Source organism: Ranitomeya imitator, chromosome 1, assembly GCF_032444005.1.
Source record: "Ranitomeya imitator isolate aRanImi1 chromosome 1, aRanImi1.pri, whole genome shotgun sequence".
In the NCBI taxonomy this organism is placed as follows: domain Eukaryota; kingdom Metazoa; phylum Chordata; class Amphibia; order Anura; family Dendrobatidae; genus Ranitomeya; species Ranitomeya imitator.
In genome coordinates this window covers 353066265-353084602 of record NC_091282.1, presented here as the reverse complement: position 1 = coordinate 353084602, position 18338 = coordinate 353066265, and the positions used below count along the sequence as shown (strand labels likewise).

Genomic DNA, 18338 nt, shown 5'->3' with positions numbered 1-18338 from the left:
CCCTTACCCTCAGGTCAGATTAGGTACTGCACCTAGGGTAATTGGTCGCCAGAAAGGCTGCCTGCTATGTCCTGGCTATTGGGCACGCTGCAGCAAGGGCAATATTACTCCCACTCAGGCGGGAACAATATCAACGCCGCCGTCGCTACAAAGATTCCCAATCGCACATAACAAAGTATGCTGCCACCTGCTCCGATTCCACAAGGGTTAACAGGTCCGGAGCCAGCCCAAATCAGTAGCGTAATTCACTTCAGAGGAAGCCACAGTTTGTTTATAGAGCAGAGAGACAAGCTAGTAAATTATTTATTTTACTCCATAAAAAGGGTAGGCAGTGTTTACAAAGTATAAAAGATATTATAAAGAAGACAAAGTCATGTGTACATTACAGATTACAAATAAAATAGGATTAACATTGAAAAGAGAACAGTTACAGGTCGTTCAGATCAATTCATAACTTTCAGATCATTTCATAATCATCATGGCGGCTGTGTGCTCAAGAGATACATCCAGGTGCATTAGAACAGCTTGCTTCCTGGGCCAAGACTAACTCACAATTCAGCAGGCGTAAGATATGCCCTCTTGTCATGACATCACTAAGTGGGCTGAGTTATGACATGCACTCCTCTTTTCTCAGAATGTGAAAACCATTTTTAACGCATATCTCGCTGTACGAACCTCGTGTAAGTAAGACACGAGGCTCATCATGTTCCCCACGTCAGGGGCGTTCTTTTAAGTGTAAATACGGAGCAATTATCTAAACCACTTAGTGAGAAATCACTTAGCACTTGTTGCATTTAGCTGCTCGCGCTTTCAGTGGGCGATAGGTCTACCGATGGATATCCGGAATATATAATTCTTATCTGTCTAGCCCAAATCGTTGCCGCGATATAGAACTTTAATAGAACAAAGAAGCTCAGGTCTTTCACACCAGTTCCAACTAGTACTAAATGGGAGGAGGGATGAGTAGTTTTCACAGTCTGGTATTTGCAGGGTAGAACCATAAAACTTCAGTGATTCTAGTGGGGGTTTTGAGTTACACACATACAAGCAGGCAGAGAGAGAAGAGGGGGGTCGGAATGGCCAGCAGCGTGTCTCTGTGCCATGTACCTTCTAGAACTAATCTCACATTATGACATTCTTACATTATCGTGACAAAGGTGTATTTTGATTACAACCAGCTCATTAATTTCTTCTTGCTCTGTTAGCACACACATTCAGTGTTCACTACTGAACACTGAAGGGCATGCAAAGAAAGATTATGTCCTGAAACCAGTGCAAGAGACAGGATGCACTTTGTGGGCGGAGTCTGTACGGCCCCCGAAGGATGGTATAAATATCCAAATGGCTCTTGTCAGAAATAAGATTCCCCACCCCTGATATAGATGGAGAAAAGTAGTGGTCTCAAGAGAGCCTTGAGGGACACTGACAGAGAGGGCAGGATGAGGAGGTTGTATGGGAATGTGTGCTACTAAATGTGTAGTTAGTAAGGTATGAAAAGATCCAGGAGAGGGCAGGGTCTTTGATGCCAAGGGAAAAAGAGGATTTGTAGTAGAAGGGAGTGGCCGACTGTGTCCAAAGCAGACTACAGGTCTAAAAGGAATAGTATAGAGCAGGGGTCCCCAACTCCAGTCCTCAAGGCCCACCAACAGGTCATGTTTTCAGGATTTCCTTTGCATTGCACAGGTGATGCAATTATTACCTGGGCCAGACTAAGGAAATCCTGAAAACATGACATGTTGGTGGGCCTTGAGGACTGGAGTTGGGGACCCCTGGTATAGAGAATTATCTGTTAGCTTTGGCAATAAGTAGTTATTAATATTGGTTATGGCAGTTTCAGTGGAGTGATGTGGACAGAAGGTGAGATTTGGAGAGAAGATAAGTAAGCTTTCTTTCAGTAATGGTGAAGAGGAAGGTTATGGGGGAAGAGCATTGCTCTGTTCTATGGAGGGGCTGTGGTGGTTGAGCAGTTAAGAGTTGTCTGGTTTGGTCACTCTTGTGGCAGTCTTCTGCAGTAATGAGGGAGGTCGGGGGGACAATGATTGGAGTAGAAGAGTATTAAAAGTGTTGAATAACTGGAGTTACGGGATAGAGATGATACAAGAGTTGAGAAGTTGTCCTCTAGCAGAGATGAGTACCAACTTGAATGTAAAAGATCATTGTTTAAATGTGGTAAATCTTTCCTGGGACTGCATTTTTTTTCCCAAGCACGGTTTGGCAACTCTGGACAATTTCAGAAACTTTTTATTGAGGCTGGTATGCCAGGGTTGTCCATTGATTTGTCGCACTCTGCCATTCATGAGAGGGGAAACCGAGTCCATAACTGATGTGAGCGTTGCGCAATGGAAATCAGTGATGCTTTCCGTATCATGGACTGAAGATATTGAGGACAATGGTAGAATAGTCAGAGAGTGTGAGAATTTTTAGATGTGCAAGCTTACTTATTTGGGTGCTAGCTGCTGGACTTAGAGGGCAGGTAAAGAGGCCAGGGATGAGAAAGTAAGTAGATGGTGATCATAGAAGGAGTGAGGTGATGTGAGGTTAGATAAGAAACCGAGGTGGATGAAGATGAGATCTAAGGCATGTCTGTGTGGGTGAATGTGGGGGACCGTTGAGTAAGACGAAAGGATGATGAGAAATGAGTTTGGAGGTAGCCAATTGGTGGCTGTCAAGGGGGGATGTTGAAATCACCCATCTTGATGGTGGAAATGTCGGCAGAGACAAAGTGCAGAAGCCAGGTGAAGTGGTCAGTAAAGCTGGGGGCAGGCCTAGGAGTCGATAAATGACAATCACTTCGACATTGGAAGGAGTGGATATGGATACAGTGCACTTCAACAGAAGGGGGGATAAAGGAGAGTAGAGGTGGGGTTGTGCTGAAGGTGCAGTTATTATAGCATGGCCTCTAAGTTTTCATTAATCCCACAGAATTTCTAGAGGTTCATTGAGGTAATTCGTGAAGGCAATGTAAAAACCCGCATTTCTACCGATGCTAAGAATATAATCATCTCACATCTCACACAAAGCCAGTCAGCTGCACCTAAAGCCAGCAGAAAAATGCACTGCATGAGAAAAGCCCTCTGATGAGCTCATAGGGTGGGAGCAAAATGTTAGTATTTGAGAAAAAAAAAAAGATCTCCTGCTTCTCTGTGGTCTGCCATCACCATTTCCCTGTCAACAGTCTCCTATGTCGCTGTGGTCTGCCATCACACTGTGTCCTTAGAAGTCTCCTCAAGTCTCATTGGTGTTCCGTCACCTTGTGTCTGTATTAACAGTCTCCTATATCTCGGTAGTCTGCCATTACCCTGTTGCCCTTAGGCACCTTTCATACATCAGCTTTTTGCGGGCAGTCACACTCCGTTGGCTAGACGGATCCGTCGCAGATTATGAAAAACTGATGCAACTGATCCGTTTTTTGGACAGATCTGACTAGCGGATCTGGCTAATTGGATTGGAGCAAAAAAAAAACGGAATCAGTCGCCGGATTCTGTCATTTGACGGATCCGGCGCCATAGGCTTCCATTCTAGCAAACGATTGATCCGTTGCTGTCCGTTTTTTCGGCAGACACAAAAAACATTACCTTGTGCCCCTCTCAGCAGTCACCTATCTCTCTGTGGTCTGTCAGAATCATCTCACTCTCAGCCGTCTCCTATGTGTTGGTGGTTTGCAAACACCAAGGGGCCATCTCTTGGTAGTCTTCTGTCTCGGTGGTCTGCAGTCACTCCCTGACCCTCTCTCAGCACTCTCCTCATCTCAGTGGTCTGCACTCACCCCCTGCCCCTCTCTCGTCAGTCTCCTATGTCTCGGTGGCTTGCAGTTACCCCTGCCCCTCTCTCGGCAGTCTCCTATGTCTCGGTGGTCTGCAGTCACCCCCTCCCAACATTCTCCTATGTCTCAGTGGTTTGCAGTCACCCCCTTTCAACATTCTCCTGTGCCTCAGTGGTCTGCAGTCACCCCCTCTCTGCAGTTTCCTAAGTCTCGGTGGTTTACAGTAACCCCCTCTCGGCAGTCTCCTATGTCTCGGTGGTCTGCAGTCATCCCATCTCGGCAGTCTCCTGTGTCTCGGTGGTCTGCAGTCACCCCTCTCGGCAGTCTCCTGTGTCTCGGTGGTCTGCAGTCACCCCTCTCGGCAGTCTCCTGTGTCTCGGTGGTCTGCAGTCACCCTCTCTCGGCAGTCTCCTGTGTTTCGGTGGTCTGCAGACACCTCTCTCGGCAGTCTCCTGTGTCTCGGTGGTCTGCAGTCACCCTCTCTCGGCAGTCTCCTGTGTCTCGGTGGTCTGCAGTCACCCCTCTCGGCAGTCTCCTGTGTCTCGGTGGTCTGCAGTCACCCCTCTCGGCAGTCTCCTGTGTCTCGGTGGTCTGCAGTCACCCCCTCTCGGCAGTCTCCTGTGTGTGGTGGTCTGCAGTCACCCCGCCCCGCGTCCCTCTCTCGGCAGTCTCCTGTGTGTGGTGGTCTGCAGTCACCCTCTCTCGGCAGTCTCCTGTGTGTGGTGGTCTGCAGTCACCTCGCCCCGCGTCCCTCTCTCGGCATTCTCCTGTGTCTCGGGGGTCTGCAGTCACGCTCTCTCGGCAGTCTCCTCTGTCTCGGTGGTCTGCAGTCACCCCGCTCGGCAGTCATCTGTATCTCGGTGGTCTGCAGTCACCCCTCTCGGCAGTCTCCTGTGTCTCGGTGGTCTGCAGTCACCCCCTCTGGGCAGTCTCCTGTGTCTCGGTGGTCTGCAGTCACCCCTCTGGGCAGTCTCCTGTGTCTCAGTGGTCTGCAGTCACCCCTCCCCGCATCCCTTTCTCGGCAGTCTCCTGTGTCTCGGTGGTCTGCAGTCACCCCTCTGGGCAGCAGTCTCCTGTGTCTCGGTGGTCTGCAGTCACCCCCTCTCGGCAGTCTCCTGTGTCTCGGTGGTCTGCAGTCACCCCTCTCGGCAGTCTCGTGTGTCTCGGTGGTCTGCAGTCACCCCCTCTGGGCAGTCTCCTGTGTCTCGGTGGTCTGCAGTCACCCCTCTCGGCAGTCTCCTGTGTCTCGGTGGTCTGCAGTCACCCCTCTCGGCAGTCTCCTGTGTGTGGTGGTCTGCAGTCACCCCGCCCCGCGTCCCTCTCTCGGCAGTCTCCTAGGTCGTCTGCAGTCACCTCTCTTGGCAGTCTCCTAGGTGGTCTGCAGTCACCCCTCTGGGCAGTCTCCTGTGTGTGGTGGTCTGCAGTCACCCCTCTGGGCAGTCTCCTGTGTCTCGGTGGTCTGCAGTCACCCCTCTGGGCAGTCTCCTGTGTCTCGGTGGTCTGCAGTCACCCCTCTGGGCAGTCTCCTGTGTCTCGGTGGTCTGCAGTCACCCCTCTGGGCAGTCTCCTGTGTCTCGGGGGTCTGCAGTCACCCCTCTGGGCAGTCTCCTGTGTCTCGGTGGTCTGCAGTCACCCCTCTCGGCAGTCTCCTGTGTCTCGGTGGTCTGCAGTCACCCCTCTGGGCAGTCTCCTGTGTGTGGTGGTCTGCAGTCACCCCTCTGGGCAGTCTCCTGTGTCTCGGTGGTCTGCAGTCACCCTCTCTCGGCAGTCTCCTGTGTCTCGGTGGTCTGCAGTCACCTCTCTGGGCAGTCTCCTGTGTCTCGGTGGTCTGCAGTCACCCCTCTGGGCAGTCTCCTGTGTCTCGGTGGTCTGCAGTCACCCCTCTGGGCAGTCTCCTGTGTCTCGGTGGTCTGCAGTCACCCCTCTCGGCAGTCTCCTGTGTCTCGGTGGTCTGCAGTCACTCCTCTCGGCAGTCTCCTGTGTGTGGTGGTCTGCAGTCACCCCTCTGGGCAGTCTCCTGTGTCTCGGTGGTCTGCAGTCACCCCTCTCGGCAGTCTCCTGTGTCTCGGTGGTCTGCAGCACCCCGCCCCGCGTCCCTCTCTCGGCAGTCTCCTGTGTCTCGGTGGTCTGCAGTCACCCCTCTGGGCAGTCTCCTGTGTCTCGGTGGTCTGCAGTCACCCCTCTGGGCAGTCTCCTGTGTCTCGGTGGTCTGCAGTCACCCCTCTCGGCAGTCTCCTGTGTCTCGGTGGTCTGCAGTCACCCCTCTCGGCAGTCTCCTGTGTGTGGTGGTCTGCAGTCACTCCTCTCGGCAGTCTCCTGTGTCTCGGTGGTCTGCAGTCACCCCTCTCGGCAGTCTCCTGTGTGTGGTGGTCTGCAGTCACCCCTCTGGGCAGTCTCCTGTGTCTCGGTGGTCTGCAGTCACCCCTCTCGGCAGTCTCCTGTGTGTGGTGGTCTGCAGTCACTCCTCTCGGCAGTCTCCTGTGTCTCGGTGGTCTGCAGTCACCCCTCTCGGCAGTCTCCTGTGTCTCGGTGGTCTGCAGTCACCCCTCTCGGCAGTCTCCTGTGTGTGGTGGTCTGCAGTCACTCCTCTCGGCAGTCTCCTGTGTCTCGGTGGTCTGCAGTCACCCCTCTCGGCAGTCTCCTGTGTGTGGTGGTCTGCAGTCACCCCTCTGGGCAGTCTCCTGTGTCTCGGTGGTCTGCAGTCACCCCTCTCGGCAGTCTCCTGTGTGTGGTGGTCTGCAGTCACTCCTCTCGGCAGTCTCCTGTGTCTCGGTGGTCTGCAGTCACCCCTCTCGGCAGTCTCCTGTGTCTCGGTGGTCTGCAGTCACCCCTCTCGGCAGTCTCCTGTGTGTGGTGGTCTGCAGTCACCCCTCTGGGCAGTCTCCTGTGTCTCGGTGGTCTACAGTCACCCCTCCCCGCGTCCCTCTCTCGGCAGTCTCCTGTGTCTCGGTGGTCTGCAGTCATCCCTCTCGGCAGTCTCCTGTGTCTCGGTGGTCTGCAGTCACCCCTCTCGGCAGTCTCCTGTGTCTCGGTGGTCTGCAGTCACCCCTCTGGACAGTCTCCTGTGTCTCGGTGGTCTGCAGTCACCCCTCTCGGCAGTCTCCTGTGTCTCGGTGGTCTGCAGTCACCCCTCTGGGCAGTCTCCTGTGTCTCGGTGGTCTGCAGTCACCCCTCTGGGCAGTCTCCTGTGTCTCGGTGGTCTGCAGTCACCCCTCTGGGCAGTCTCCTGTGTCTCGGTGGTCTGCAGTCACCCCTCTGGGCAGTCTCCTGTGTCTCGGTGGTCTGCAGTCACCCCTCTGGGCAGTCTCCTGTGTCTCGGTGGTCTGCAGTCACCCCTCTCGGCAGTCTCCTGTGTGTGGTGGTCTGCAGTCACCCCTCTGGGCAGTCTCCTGTGTCTCGGTGGTCTGCAGTCACCCCTCTCGGCAGTCTCCTGTGTCTCGGTGGTCTGCAGTCACCCCTCTCGGCAGTCTCCTGTGTCTCGGTGGTCTGCAGTCACCCCTCTCGGCAGTCTCCTGTGTCTCGGTGGTCTGCAGTCACCCCTCTGGGCAGTCTCCTGTGTCTCGGTGGTCTGCAGTCACCCCTCTGGGCAGTCTCCTGTGTCTCGGTGGTCTGCAGTCACCCCTCTGGGCAGTCTCCTGTGTCTCGGTGGTCTGCAGTCACCCCTCTCGGCAGTCTCCTGTGTCTCGGTGGTCTGCAGTCACCCCTCTGGGCAGTCTCCTGTGTCTCGGTGGTCTGCAGTCACCCCTCTGGGCAGTCTCCTGTGTCTCGGTGGTCTGCAGTCACCCCTCTGGGCAGTCTCCTGTGTCTCGGTGGTCTGCAGTCACCCCTCTCGGCAGTCTCCTGTGTGTGGTGGTCTGCAGTCACCCCTCTGGGCAGTCTCCTGTGTCTCGGTGGTCTGCAGTCACCCCTCTCGGCAGTCTCCTGTGTCTCGGTGGTCTGCAGTCACCCCTCTGGGCAGTCTCCTGTGTCTCGGTGGTCTGCAGTCACCCCTCTGGGCAGTCTCCTGTGTCTCGGTGGTCTGCAGTCACCCCTCTGGGCAGTCTCCTGTGTCTCGGTGGTCTGCAGTCACCCCTCTGGGCAGTCTCCTGTGTCTCGGTGGTCTGCAGTCACCCCTCTCGGCAGTCTCCTGTGTGTGGTGGTCTGCAGTCACCCCTCTGGGCAGTCTCCTGTGTCTCGGTGGTCTGCAGTCACCCCTCTCGGCAGTCTCCTGTGTCTCGGTGGTCTGCAGTCACCCCTCTCGGCAGTCTCCTGTGTCTCGGTGGTCTGCAGTCACCCCTCTCGGCAGTCTCCTGTGTCTCGGTGGTCTGCAGTCAACCCTCTGGGCAGTCTCCTGTGTCTCGGTGGTCTGCAGTCACCCCTCTGGGCAGTCTCCTGTGTCTCGGTGGTCTACAGTCACCCCTCTGGGCAGTCTCCTGTGTCTCGGTGGTCTGCAGTCACCCCTCTCGGCAGTCTCCTGTGTGTGGTGGTCTGCAGTCACCCCTCTGGGCAGTCTCCTGTGTCTCGGTGGTCTGCAGTCACCCCTCTCGGCAGTCTCCTGTGTCTCGGTGGTCTGCAGTCACCCCTCTGGGCAGTCTCCTGTGTCTCGGTGGTCTGCAGTCACCCCTCTGGGCAGTCTCCTGTGTCTCGGTGGTCTGCAGTCACCCCTCTGGGCAGTCTCCTGTGTCTCGGTGGTCTGCAGTCACCCCTCTGGGCAGTCTCCTGTGTCTCGGTGGTCTGCAGTCACCCCTCTCGGCAGTCTCCTGTGTGTGGTGGTCTGCAGTCACCCCTCTGGGCAGTCTCCTGTGTCTCGGTGGTCTGCAGTCACCCCTCTCGGCAGTCTCCTGTGTCTCGGTGGTCTGCAGTCACCCCTCTCGGCAGTCTCCTGTGTCTCGGTGGTCTGCAGTCACCCCTCTCGGCAGTCTCCTGTGTCTCGGTGGTCTGCAGTCAACCCTCTGGGCAGTCTCCTGTGTCTCGGTGGTCTGCAGTCACCCCTCTGGGCAGTCTCCTGTGTCTCGGTGGTCTACAGTCACCCCTCTGGGCAGTCTCCTGTGTCTCGATGGTCTGCAGTCACCCCTCTCGGCAGTCTCCTGTGTCTCGGTGGTCTGCAGTCACCCCTCTGGGCAGTCTCCTGTGTCTCGGTGGTCTGCAGTCACCCCTCTGGGCAGTCTCCTGTGTCTCGGTGGTCTGCAGTCACCCCTCTGGGCAGTCTCCTGTGTCTCGGTGGTCTGCAGTCACCCCTCTGGGCAGTCTCCTGTGTCTCGGGGGTCTGCAGTCACCCCTCTGGGCAGTCTCCTGTGTCTCGGTGGTCTGCAGTCACCCCTCTCGGCAGTCTCCTGTGTCTCGGTGGTCTGCAGTCACCCCTCTGGGCAGTCTCCTGTGTGTGGTGGTCTGCAGTCACCCCTCTGGGCAGTCTCCTGTGTCTCGGTGGTCTGCAGTCACCCTTTCTCGGCAGTCTCCTGTGTCTCGGTGGTCTGCAGTCACCTCTCTGGGCAGTCTCCTGTGTCTCGGTGGTCTGCAGTCACCCCTCTGGGCAGTCTCCTGTGTCTCGGTGGTCTGCAGTCACCCCTCTGGGCAGTCTCCTGTGTCTCGGTGGTCTGCAGTCACCCCTCTCGGCAGTCTCCTGTGTCTCGGTGGTCTGCAGTCACTCCTCTCGGCAGTCTCCTGTGTGTGGTGGTCTGCAGTCACCCCTCTGGGCAGTCTCCTGTGTCTCGGTGGTCTGCAGTCACCCCTCTCGGCAGTCTCCTGTGTCTCGGTGGTCTGCAGCACCCCGCCCCGCGTCCCTCTCTCGGCAGTCTCCTGTGTCTCGGTGGTCTGCAGTCACCCCTCTGGGCAGTCTCCTGTGTCTCGGTGGTCTGCAGTCACCCCTCTGGGCAGTCTCCTGTGTCTCGGTGGTCTGCAGTCACCCCTCTCGGCAGTCTCCTGTGTCTTGGTGGTCTGCAGTCACCCCTCTCGGCAGTCTCCTGTGTGTGGTGGTCTGCAGTCACTCCTCTCGGCAGTCTCCTGTGTCTCGGTGGTCCTCAGTCACCCCTCTCGGCAGTCTCCTGTGTGTGGTGGTCTGCAGTCACCCCTCTGGGCAGTCTCCTGTGTCTCGGTGGTCTGCAGTCACCCCTCTCGGCAGTCTCCTGTGTGTGGTGGTCTGCAGTCACTCCTCTCGGCAGTCTCCTGTGTCTCGGTGGTCTGCAGTCACCCCTCTCGGCAGTCTCCTGTGTCTCGGTGGTCTGCAGTCACCCCTCTCGGCAGTCTCCTGTGTGTGGTGGTCTGCAGTCACTCCTCTCGGCAGTCTCCTGTGTCTCGGTGGTCTGCAGTCACCCCTCTCGGCAGTCTCCTGTGTGTGGTGGTCTGCAGTCACCCCTCTGGGCAGTCTCCTGTGTCTCGGTGGTCTGCAGTCACCCCTCTCGGCAGTCTCCTGTGTGTGGTGGTCTGCAGTCACTCCTCTCGGCAGTCTCCTGTGTCTCGGTGGTCTGCAGTCACCCCTCTCGGCAGTCTCCTGTGTCTCGGTGGTCTGCAGTCACCCCTCTCGGCAGTCTCCTGTGTGTGGTGGTCTGCAGTCACCCCTCTGGGCAGTCTCCTGTGTCTCGGTGGTCTACAGTCACCCCTCCCCGCGTCCCTCTCTCGGCAGTCTCCTGTGTCTCGGTGGTCTGCAGTCATCCCTCTCGGCAGTCTCCTGTGTCTCGGTGGTCTGCAGTCACCCCTCTCGGCAGTCTCCTGTGTCTCGGTGGTCTGCAGTCACCCCTCTGGGCAGTCTCCTGTGTCTCGGTGGTCTGCAGTCACCCCTCTGGGCAGTCTCCTGTGTCTCGGTGGTCTGCAGTCACCCCTCTGGGCAGTCTCCTGTGTCTCGGTGGTCTGCAGTCACCCCTCTGGGCAGTCTCCTGTGTCTCGGTGGTCTGCAGTCACCCCTCTCGGCAGTCTCCTGTGTGTGGTGGTCTGCAGTCACCCCTCTGGGCAGTCTCCTGTGTCTCGGTGGTCTGCAGTCACCCCTCTCGGCAGTCTCCTGTGTCTCGGTGGTCTGCAGTCACCCCTCTGGGCAGTCTCCTGTGTCTCGGTGGTCTGCAGTCACCCCTCTGGGCAGTCTCCTGTGTCTCGGTGGTCTGCAGTCACCCCTCTGGGCAGTCTCCTGTGTCTCGGTGGTCTGCAGTCACCCCTCTGGGCAGTCTCCTGTGTCTCGGTGGTCTGCAGTCACCCCTCTCGGCAGTCTCCTGTGTGTGGTGGTCTGCAGTCACCCCTCTGGGCAGTCTCCTGTGTCTCGGTGGTCTGCAGTCACCCCTCTCGGCAGTCTCCTGTGTCTCGGTGGTCTGCAGTCACCCCTCTCGGCAGTCTCCTGTGTCTCGGTGGTCTGCAGTCACCCCTCTCGGCAGTCTCCTGTGTCTCGGTGGTCTGCAGTCAACCCTCTGGGCAGTCTCCTGTGTCTCGGTGGTCTGCAGTCACCCCTCTGGGCAGTCTCCTGTGTCTCGGTGGTCTACAGTCACCCCTCTGGGCAGTCTCCTGTGTCTCGGTGGTCTGCAGTCACCCCTCTCGGCAGTCTCCTGTGTCTCGGTGGTCTGCAGTCACCCCTCTGGGCAGTCTCCTGTGTCTCGGTGGTCTGCAGTCACCCCTCTCGGCAGTCTCCTGTGTGTGGTGGTCTGCAGTCACCCCTCTGGGCAGTCTCCTGTGTCTCGGTGGTCTGCAGTCACCCCTCTGGGCAGTCTCCTGTGTCTCGGTGGTCTGCAGTCACCCCTCTGGGCAGTCTCCTGTGTCTCGGTGGTCTGCAGTCACCCCTCTGGGCAGTCTCCTGTGTGTGGTGGTCTGCAGTCACCCCTCTGGGCAGTCTCCTGTGTCTCGGTGGTCTGCAGTCACCCCTCTGGGCAGTCTCCTGTGTCTCGGTGGTCTGCAGTCACCCCTCTGGGCAGTCTCCTGTGTGTGGTGGTCTGCAGTCACCCCTCTGGGCAGTCTCCTGTGTGTGGTGGTCTGCAGTCACCCCTCTGGGCAGTCTCCTGTGTGTGGTGGTCTGCAGTCACCCCTCTGGGCAGTCTCCTGTGTCTCGGTGGTCTGCAGTCACCCCTCTGGGCAGTCTCCTGTGTCTCGGTGGTCTGCAGTCACCCCTCTGGGCAGTCTCCTGTGTGTGGTGGTCTGCAGTCACCCCTCTGGGCAGTCTCCTGTGTCTCGGTGGTCTGCAGTCACCCCTCTGGGCAGTCTCCTGTGTCTCGGTGGTCTGCAGTCACCCCTCTGGGCAGTCTCCTGTGTGTGGTGGTCTGCAGTCACCCCTCTGGGCAGTCTCCTGTGTGTGGTGGTCTGCAGTCACCCCTCTGGGCAGTCTCCTGTGTCTCGGTGGTCTGCAGTCACCCCTCTGGGCAGTCTCCTGTGTCTCGGTGGTCTGCAGTCACCCCTCTGGGCAGTCTCCTGTGTGTGGTGGTCTGCAGTCACCCCTCTGGGCAGTCTCCTGTGTCTCGGTGGTCTGCAGTCACCCCTCTGGGCAGTCTCCTGTGTCTCGGTGGTCTGCAGTCACCCCTCTGGGCAGTCTCCTGTGTGTGGTGGTCTGCAGTCACCCCTCTGGGCAGTCTCCTGTGTCTCGGTGGTCTGCAGTCACCCCTCTGGGCAGTCTCCTGTGTGTGGTGGTCTGCAGTCACCCCTCTGGGCAGTCTCCTGTGTCTCGGTGGTCTGCAGTCACCCCTCTGGGCAGTCTCCTGTGTCTCGGTGGTCTGCAGTCACCCCTCTGGGCAGTCTCCTGTGTGTGGTGGTCTGCAGTCACCCCTCTGGGCAGTCTCCTGTGTGTGGTGGTCTGCAGTCACCCCTCTGGGCAGTCTCCTGTGTGTGGTGGTCTGCAGTCACCCCTCTGGGCAGTCTCCTGTGTCTCGGTGGTCTGCAGCACCCCGCCCCGCGTCCCTCTCTCGGCAGTCTCGGCGCGGTCCTCCTCTCAGCCCCTCCCATTGCCGTCTCTTTCCCTGGGAGTGTCTAGGAGCCTTTGTCTGGGTGTCTCTCAGATCTCGCAGACAGCTGCACGGTGCGGACCCCAGAGACAGCTGACAGAGAGGCCGGAGCCCCGACCACAGTGAGTGTCCCCGGCTGATGTGTGAGGTGACAGGCTGGCCTCTTCGTGCCTCCGTATGTTGTGTGTCGGAATGTGTGCAGCCTGCGGTGCTGTCATAGGAGCGAGGCTCCTCACGGTGCTGATAGCGTGTGACAGATGGCCCAGTGTATTATCATGTGCACGTCCTGTGTCCTTGTGTTTCATGTCAGCAGCGCGTTGTGTCCGCACCGGGGGCTTAGCTCTGGATTCACAGCACATACTACATTGTGCATTCATGTACACCAGCAGTTGTGGCACTACAATGCCCAGCATGCAAAAGACATCACTGAGACACTACACCGCGCCACAAAGTGACATAAACAGCTCTCCTTTCTAGAAGCAAAAAGCCACGCCCACCCAGTTTCTGTCTGTCCCCGGTAATCACGCCCACATAGCTGTAGTCACGCCCATAAACAGCCTGACACTTCTCGTAGCCCCGCCCACCGTGCATTGTCCCCACGTGTAACAACAACACAGCGACCTCTCCGTGCTCTCACCTGGCAGGAGGGCTCTCGGGTGTGGTGGGGCTTCTCCTGTGTGTGGGGGGTAATGGGGGCTTCCTTGGGTGTAGTAGGGCTATGGTGGGCTCCCTTGTACGGTGGAGTAATGGGGGGCTCACTCGTGCATGGTGGGGTAATGGGGGCCCTCATGTGGGGTAATGGGGGTCACTCGTGTGGTGTATAGTGGGATAATGGAGGGGCTCACTTGTATGGTGGAGTAATAAGGGGTTCCTTTGTATGGTGTGGTAATGGGGGGGTCACTCGTATGGTGGGGTAATGGGGGCTCACTTGTGTATGGCGGAATAATGGGGGGCTCACTCGTATGGTGGGGTAATGGGGGGCTCACTTGTGTATGGCGGAATAATGGGGGGCTCACTCGTATGGTGGGGTAGTGGGGGGCTCACTTGTGTATGGCGGAATAATGGGGGGCTCACTCGTATGGTGGGGTAGTGGGGGGCTCACTTGTGTATGGCGGAATAATGGGGGGCTCACTCGTATGGTGGGGTAGTGGGGGGCTCACTTGTGTGGTGGAGTAACAAGGGGTTCCTGTGTATGGGGTGGTAATGGGGGGGGGTCACTCGTATGGTGGGTAATGGGGGGCTCACTTGTGTGGTGGAGTAATAAGTGGTTCCTGTGTATGGTGTAGTAATGGGGGGGTCACTCGTATGGTGTGGTAATGGGGGGCTCACTTGTGTGGTGGAGTAATAAGGGGTCTCTGTGTATGGTGTGGTAATGGGGGGGTCACTCTTATGGTGTGGTAATGGGGGGCTCACTTGTGTGGTGGAGTAATAAGGGGTCTCTGTGTATGGTGTGGTAATGGGGGGGTCACTCTTATGGTGGGGTAATGGGGGGCTCACTTGTGTGGTGGAGTAATAAGGGGTCTCTGTATGGTGTGGTAATGGGGGGCTCACTTGTGTGGTGGAGTAATAAGGGGTCTCTGTATGGTGGTAATGGGGGGGTCACTTGTGTGGTGGAGTAATAAGGGGTCTCTGTATGGTGGTAATGGGGGGGTCACTTGTGTGGTGGAGTAATAAGGGGTTCCTGTGTATGGTGTGGTAATGGAGGGGTCATTCGTATGGTGGGGTAATGGGGGGGCTTCCAAGTGTAATATATGGTGGGGTAATGGGGGCTCACTCGTGTGGTGTATGGTGGGATAATGGGGGGTTCACTTGTATGGTGGAGTAATATGGGGATCCTGTGTATGGTGGAGTAATGGGGGGCTTCCAAGTTTAGTTAATGGTGGGGTTATGGGGGTCCCTCTTATGAAGGGCTAAGGGGGGTTCCTTGTATGGGGACTTTCTTGTATGGTGAGGTATTGGTGACTCCCTTGTGTGGTGGGTAATGGGGGGCTCTCCTATGTGTATGTGGTGTGTGACTTTGGTAATGAGGGGCTTTCTTCTATGTGTGAGAGGGGTAATGAGGGGCCGCACCTGTCCATACACAGAACAGAACATGCTTACCCTTCCTAGTAATATAAAGAATATTCGCTCTAGGGATGGTTGGATCGCTCCTTATCTGAATAGATACCTGGCGCGCTCCCGGATCAGACGATTGGCTCCGCAGCCGCACGTGTCAGGGCTGTGGCACAATCCCATCACACAGGCTCTCCATACGTGTTGTGCCTGTGACACATGCAGCTGCGGAGCTGAGTATCGGGAGCGCTCCAGGTATCCGAGTTCCCGCTATAGCTATTCGCTTATCCCTGCTCAGCTCCGGTGTGATGTGATGGGTTGTACATACATATAGTTGGAAAGTGTGAACATTGGTACACTGCTGGAGACTAACCTTGGGTGCAGGTTCATATCCTATAAACAAAATTCACAGCTTTTTTTTTTTATCCTTCTTCCTAAAATCGTTATAAGATACACCTAATTTTCTGGTTAGCCAATAAAGGTATCACTCCTAGAATACTTCTGTCATCATTGGACAGAAAAATATTCACATAAGATACACCTAGGAAGACGTCTTTCTTCTCTGTTGGGTCAAATCTCAGTTAACACCAAAAAATACAATAACACGGGTGACAAACAAGCCCCCCCGCAACCTCTGCTGCGTTACCACAGAGACAAAACCAGAACGACACAAGGAATGTAGGTCCTTCTCTACCCTCCTGTAATAAGGCGTCTATAGGATAATGGGCTCAGTTTAGAAGCCCCCCTTCTGCCATTGTGAGGAAAGCTGAACACAGGGGGGCTTGGTTCTGGAATGCAGTGTTAATCATTCTTTCTTCATTAGCTGGATGCTTAGAAGGAGCCAAGATAGACGTAGCTTTACATGCCCTATGTGCAGCCAGACTACAAAGATTTACTAACAATTAAAAATATATATTTTTATTAAAATCCGTACACACATGGGAATTATTATTATAGCGTCATTTTACTGACTATATAACAAATTGTGTATGTTATAAAAAATTACCAAGTTGAATAACTTATTACGTGTGCTTCCAAATACAATAACATTATCTATCTATCTATCATACGGTATATGATCTGAACTTCTTTGGGGCCATGAAGCTGTAATTGCATTTACGGCATATGCACAGTAGTCGCATGCTCTGGTCATGCTTTATTGTTTATTCTAATTCATGTATAACTTTAGTTCTACATTAGTTATGACCTAATGTATATATGTATATGTATATATATATATATATATATATATATATATATATATATATATATACCGTATATACTCGAGTATAAGCCGACCCGAGTATAAGCCGACCCCCCTAATTTTGCCACAAAAAACTGGGAAAACTTATTGACTCGAGTATAAGCCTAGGGTGGAAATGCAGCATTTACCGGTGAATTTCAAAAATAAAAATAGATCATTATTTCCCCATAGCTGTGCCATATAGTGCTCTGCACCGTTCATATTTCCCCATAGGTGTGAACCATATAGTGCTCTGCACCGTTCATTGTGCCCCCTAGCTGTGCCATATACGGTGCTCTGCACCGTTCATTGTGCCCCATAGATGTGCCATATACGGTGCTCTGCACCGTTCACTGTGCCCCATAGCTGTGCCATATACGGTGCTCTGCACCGTTCACTGTGCCCCATAGCTGTGCTGTGCCATATACGGTGCTCTGCACCGTTCACTGTGCCCCATAGCTGTGCTGTGCCATATACGGTGCTCTGCACCGTTCACTGTGCCCCATAGCTGTGCCATATACGGTGCTCTGCACCGTTCACTGTGCCCCATAGCTGTGCTGTGCCATATACGGTGCTCTGCACCGTTCACTGTGCCCCATACATAGCTGTGCTGTGCCATATACGGTGCTCTGCACCGTTCACTGTGCCCCATAGCTGTGCTGTGCCATATACGGTGCTCTGCACCGTTCACTGTGCCCCATAGCTGTGCTGTGCCATATACGGTGCTCTGCACCGTTCACTGTGCCCCATAGCTGTGCTGTGCCATATACGGTGCTCTGCACCGTTCACTGTGCCCCATAGCTGTGCTGTGCCATATACGGTGCTCTGCACCGTTCACTGTGCCCCATAGCTGTGCTGTGCCATATACGGTGCTCTGCACCGTTCACTGTACCCCATAGCTGTGCTGTGCCATATACGGTGCTCTGCACCGTTCACTGTGCCCCATAGCTGTGCTGTGCCATATACGGTGCTCTGCACCGTTCACTGTGCCCCATAGCTGTGCTGTGCCATATACGGTGCTCTGCACCGTTCACTGTGCCCCATAGCTGTGCTGTGCCATATACGGTGCTCTGCACCGTTCACTGTGCCCCATAGCTGTGCTGTGCCATATACGGTGCTCTGCACCGTTCACTGTGCCCCATAGCTGTGCTGTGCCATATACGGTGCTCTGCACCGTTCACTGTACCCCATAGCTGTGCTGTGCCATATACGGTGCTCTGCACCGTTCACTGTGCCCCATAGATGTTCCACATAAATTTGTGCCGCCGCTGCCGCAATAAAGAAAAAAAAACACATACTCACCTCCCTTGATTGCAGCTCCCGGCGTCTCGTTCCGGCGCCTCCATCTTCCCGGCGTCTCCGCTCTGACTGATCAGGCAGAGGGCGCCGCGCACACTATATGCGTCATCGCGCCCTCTGCCTGATCAGTCAGAGAGCGCAGACGCCGGGAAGATGGAGGCGCCGGCCGGGAAGATGGATCGGCGCCCGGCGGCTGGAACGAGGACAGGTGAATATGCTATACTCACCTAGTCCTGGCGATCCTCGCGCTGTCCCCTCCTGTCTTCGGTGCCGCAGCTTCTTTCTCTATCAGCGGTCACCGGCACCGCTGATTAGAGAAATGAATAAGCGGCTCCGCCCCTATGGGAGGTGGAGCCGCTTATTCATTTCTGTAATGAGCGGTCCCACGTGACCGCTGAAGAGAGGAAGAAACTGCAGCGCCGAAGCCCGTGGGACGGCAGGGACAGCGCGAGGATCGCTGGGACTAGGTAAGTATGCCTCAGCGCCCTCACCCCCTCACCCGCCGACCCCACCGCTACCGTGACTCGAGTATAAGCCGAGGGGGGCACTTTCAGCCCAAAAATTTGGGCTGAAAATCTCGGCTTATACTCGAGTATATACGGTATATATATATATATATATATATATATATATATATATATACACACACAGTATATTAGTATTCTGATGTACTGAATGCACAAACAATGGAGGTGTGCCAGAAGAGTGACTTATGCTGCGGCATTTGAGTGAAACTTAGTTTAATCACCATTGGTAAGCCAGTCCCATCGGAGCCTAGTCGGACAAGTGGGTCCTCGGCAGCTTCTCCCCCGGTACCCTGGAGTGACAGGGTTCTCCGTGCACGTGTATAGGGAAAGCCCTTATGTCACTGGCAGCGGGTGGGGAGAGACTGCAAGGGACCCACCTGTTGGCCTAGTCTATCTGCGGCTTGTGACAGTGTAGTGTAATGCCGCAGCGGTTCAGAGTTAAACATATATGGCTGAGATCATGCAGCCGGTGCGAGATGCTTGCTGCCTGTTGATCAGCAGCATGCATCAGCTGTCAAGTTCCCTTTAATTAATCGTAAACAGTTCATTGTATTATTGATGCGCAGTACTTA

General features: G+C 55.5%; 1 protein-coding gene across 3 annotated transcripts in view; it reads left to right on the top strand.

Annotated features, from left to right (window-relative positions):
- The first annotated feature begins 12652 nt into the window (after positions 1–12652).
- NDRG2 (NDRG family member 2) overlaps positions 12653–18338 on the top strand; it is a 43503-nt gene continuing 37817 nt past the window's right edge. For all 3 annotated transcript variants that reach the window (XM_069760395.1, XM_069760411.1, XM_069760403.1), the window contains exon 1: positions 12653–12767. The gene's annotated coding sequence lies outside the window, so the exon portion shown is untranslated. The remainder of the gene's footprint in view (positions 12768–18338) is intronic.